The sequence below is a fragment of the Oryza sativa genome, chromosome 11 (genome assembly GCF_034140825.1).
Source record: "Oryza sativa Japonica Group chromosome 11, ASM3414082v1".
NCBI classification, from domain to species: Eukaryota; Viridiplantae; Streptophyta; class Magnoliopsida; order Poales; family Poaceae; genus Oryza; species Oryza sativa.
The window spans coordinates 17,966,209-17,970,231 of NC_089045.1; the positions used below are offsets into that span (position 1 = coordinate 17,966,209).

The 4,023-nt window shown below is 44.6% G+C and overlaps 1 long non-coding RNA gene across 1 annotated transcript; it reads left to right on the plus strand.

The window, feature by feature from the left end:
* The first annotated feature begins 1,587 nt into the window (after positions 1–1,587).
* LOC136353870 (uncharacterized) lies at positions 1,588–3,058 on the plus strand. Its single transcript, XR_010737372.1, has 2 exons — positions 1,588–1,730; positions 2,897–3,058. It is a non-coding gene; the product is annotated as an uncharacterized lncRNA (long non-coding RNA).
* The last annotated feature ends 965 nt before the right edge of the window (positions 3,059–4,023 follow it).

The window sequence follows — 4,023 nt, forward strand, 5'->3', positions numbered from 1 at the left end:
GAGCTAGAACGAAATAAGGGATGGTGTGTCTGGCTTAATTTACTCTACTTTAGATCAAGTTTAAGTTGATACGTGTGTCTAAGTTTGTATTCAGTAAGGTACACACATGGTGAAAATCGGTGAGTTATGACTTAAAATATTTTCTTGACCGGGTTTCTGGGCACCTCCTCCCATACTCTACATCCGCCCCTGCCCGTTGCCACTGAAGGCCAGACAGCGACCACTGGTAGAGAAACCATTTTTACTCCCGGTTGGTAACCCCCTTTTAGTTCCGGGTTTCTAACAGGGAGTAGCAATCTGGGACTTAAGATGCCCATCTTTAGTCCCGGTCTGGGTGGTATGCATATCCTTTTTTATTTTCTCCCGAATATGGGTGGTATGCATATCCCAAATCAAAGTAAGATCCTAAGTCCACATCACAAATCTTAAAGTTCTAAAAAATTACATCACAAATCAAATACATCACAAATCCTAAAAAAATTACACACAAATCAAATTACATCACAAGTTTCTACAAAATTCATCACAAACACATCACAAGTTCACATCACACACAAATCAAATTCATCACATGATCATGCAATAAATCACAAATTATAAAAAAAAACAAATAGAGGAGCCGGCCGGCCGCTGCCGCCTAGCCTCCACGCCGGCCGGCTGGCCACCGCCACGCGGCCCTGGCCCTGCCCGCCGCCGCGCCGCCTCCCCTCCACGCCGGCCGGCCCCCGCAGCGCTGACCGACGTCGCGCCGCCGCGGCCCTCCGCGCTGCTGCTCGCCGCCTCGCCGGCCTCCCCTCCGCGCCGGCCCGCTACCGCCGCCCATCCCTCCGAGACGCTGCATCGGCCGCCGGCCGCCCCGCCGCCGTGCCGGCTGCCGCCCGGCCCGCTCTTGCTCCAAGCGGCCGGCCCCTCTCACTCCGATCCAAGCGGTGCTAAGGAAGAAGAAAGGATAAGGATGGGGAGTTAGAGAGGAAAAAAGAGATAGAGAAAGAGTTTGTTGCGTGGATGGGAAAAGAGGATAAGTAATAGGGATTATATAATACGTGTTGATTTTTATTCCCGGTTAGTAATACCAACCGGGAATAAAGTTAGATCTTTAGTCCCGGTTGGGACTAAAGATCCTAGCTGCCTGACACGGTCTGACATAGAGACAATCGGGACTAAAGATCATCTTTAGTCCCGGTTGGTAACCCCAACTGGGAATAAAGATCATCTAATCCTGTTACGCTTATAAACCGGGACTAAAAATCGTTTTTAATCCTGGTTTTTAATGGAACCAGGACTATTGTGGATTTGGGTCGATTGACCGAAGATGGTTTCTCCACCAGTGGACATGGCCATACACAGTAAGCCTCTCGCTAACTCTTATTCTGCCATAGTGCTACTGCCTATTAGCCTAGCTGTGAGGCTTCGGTCGGTTAGCCCAGGGTCGGCGGGGAATGTGGCCCAACCTGAGGGGGTCACCCCGGCCTAGTAAAAATACCGGCCCACGACTTCTTCTGTGTTCGGTTAAAGCCCGTTGTGGATTGTAACCCAGCCTATCCCGACCTTTCCCCCTCACCCTGGCCTGGGAAAAAATCAGGTGTGGAAAATTTCCTCGTGAAGGCAGCACAACGAGAGGAGACGTGGCTGCGGGGGCGGCGCCTGGTGTATGGTGTGACTCGGATACAATGGCGACAGGACGCTCTCTCCTCTGGCAGCTGTCTCCTTCGGTGGCCACCTTCTCCCCGGTGAGTTCCTCACCTTCCCCTCTCCCCTCCTCTTCTAGGGTTAGGATTTCTCGGACGCGCGCGCTGCTGCTGCGGCGGTGATGGCGCATGGCGATGGCAGGTGTGGTGAGGGACACCGGCGCATCACACCCTCTCGCCATGGCCGTTGAAGCTTCGCCGCTGCTGCAAGGAGAAGCAGGAGGACACGGTTTCTTGATGTGTTCTTGATTTCTTCCACTGTTTCTTTTATCTTTTAGTTCATGTTCTAGGTTAATGTTGTAGAATAAACATATCACAGCTACACCACGTGCACATCATTTGTCCCCCTCCCCCATCTTATGGTCCTACATACACATTGACTATTTCTACAATATATTTATCGTTTTATTACTGGCCGTGTTACCTGATCTCTGTTACCTGATCTCTGTTTTTTCTCCCTCCAAACATGAATGATAGACATATACAACCAGAAACCTATGAACATTGTGATGGGAATGGGTGGCATGGAGATTACTACTTGTCGGCAACATCTCAAGTTACTATCCGTGATGTAAAGAAACAAAAATTACATAGCCAACGACCGTCAAGCCACTCTAGGAAGTTGCCTCTGTCCTGCACTAACAGATTCATCGTGGCGTCGTATCGGCTGCTTTGGACCATGGCTAGTGGCAAAATCGATCTTTCTCCGCAGCGCAGGCAGTGAAATTCATGTTGTTTAGGTTTTCACTTTTGATTTCGCTTGAAACTTCGGCCATTTCGGTAACACCGAAATATCCAAATTTTTGGTATTTTCAGCACTTTTTGACTAAAATAGTATGAAAACATTTCGGACGAGATATATAATAACTTTGGGGGGGGTAAAAAATTTCAGAAATTTCCAAAAGTTCAAACTGAAATTGCATTCCCTAATGTTTGCCACCATATCCGTAGGTCGACAAAATCGTGCCGTCAACTATGGAGGGAATGATCACTACTAGTCAATTGTAGTGGAAACCTCTGGACCAAAAAATTTTAGCTCGTTTCTGTTCTAATAAGGGAACACTCCTACAACAATTGTTAGACTTGAGTGCATTTGTTCAGGCAGGATTTTATTGCACACTCGCAGTTAGTTTGTCCATTTAGTTCAGGCATCTGGAAAACGGAACATTTAGTCATTTGAAGTTATCTCCTTGCTTGTCAACTTGCAGATAAACACTGAAACTTGGGAAAAAAATTGGAAAACTGCACTGCCCGACTCTATTGAACTATCTGACCAATCTCAATTTGTCCATTGCTGATGTAATTGCAATGTACAACTCAAGTTTCACCATCCATATTTATATTTATCAACACCCTGATATAATGCTTCAGTATACTTGCTGTATATATTAATTAGCTAGTGACTTGGTCATTTAGAACGAAAAAACTGAACTACTATCAATTCTTCTGGCTGATACGTCGTCTCCATACTTATGTGTTCCATGTGACACTGTATTTCAGATCCCTTCCAAGAAATAAGCTCCAAGAAACACCTACTTCAATTAGCATTACACACTCATCTTCCTTAAATTAGTAGAGATATTGTTATCAAAAATAGAAGCAGAGACACAAATTTTACATAGAAAACCATTGCGGAAAAAAACCATGGGCACTGACCAGCAATGATCACTATTCAGGAGTTAATTACAAACATATGGTTTATAAGAATATATATATAGGAGATAAAATGAAAGATTCGTAATAGAAAAAAAGATAGAGTCCTAGCAGGAAAATAATATAACCGAATATATGTTGTAGGCCTAAATTTGGATTACATATAACAGATATTAAACGTGTACACCTGCTGGTATGCAGAAATTGTTATTGCGCTGCCATCATCTCCTCTGTGTACTTGTGTAGTTTTTTATATTTTTCAAGTGTAACTTACCTGTTTTCTATTGTTTGGCTAAAGAGAAAGAAGAAACATCCACCTGTTCTATTCATAGTCCTTCCCCTTCTTTCCACTAAAAGAAAAAAACTTGCCTCCGATTTCGAGTCATAGCAGGATTGAGTGGTATCAGGAACACAACATTTAGTGCATTCAGTGTAACTAGCACATCATGTCGCGCATTTGCGCGATTCTAAAATCCTGTTTCGTGGTACGTGAGAGTGGCGACCCATCTTTTTTGGGTTTCTTGGTGCTCGTAAAAGAATAAGAGTCAGGATGAGTGATATTATGCTGATATAATAAATGACTTACTATTTATTGTAAACTTTAGATCTCATCCTACAGTTGTTTTCATCGTTGCATGACCCCCCTAATCATCCCCTTATTTTACTTTGATGTGCACCCTTT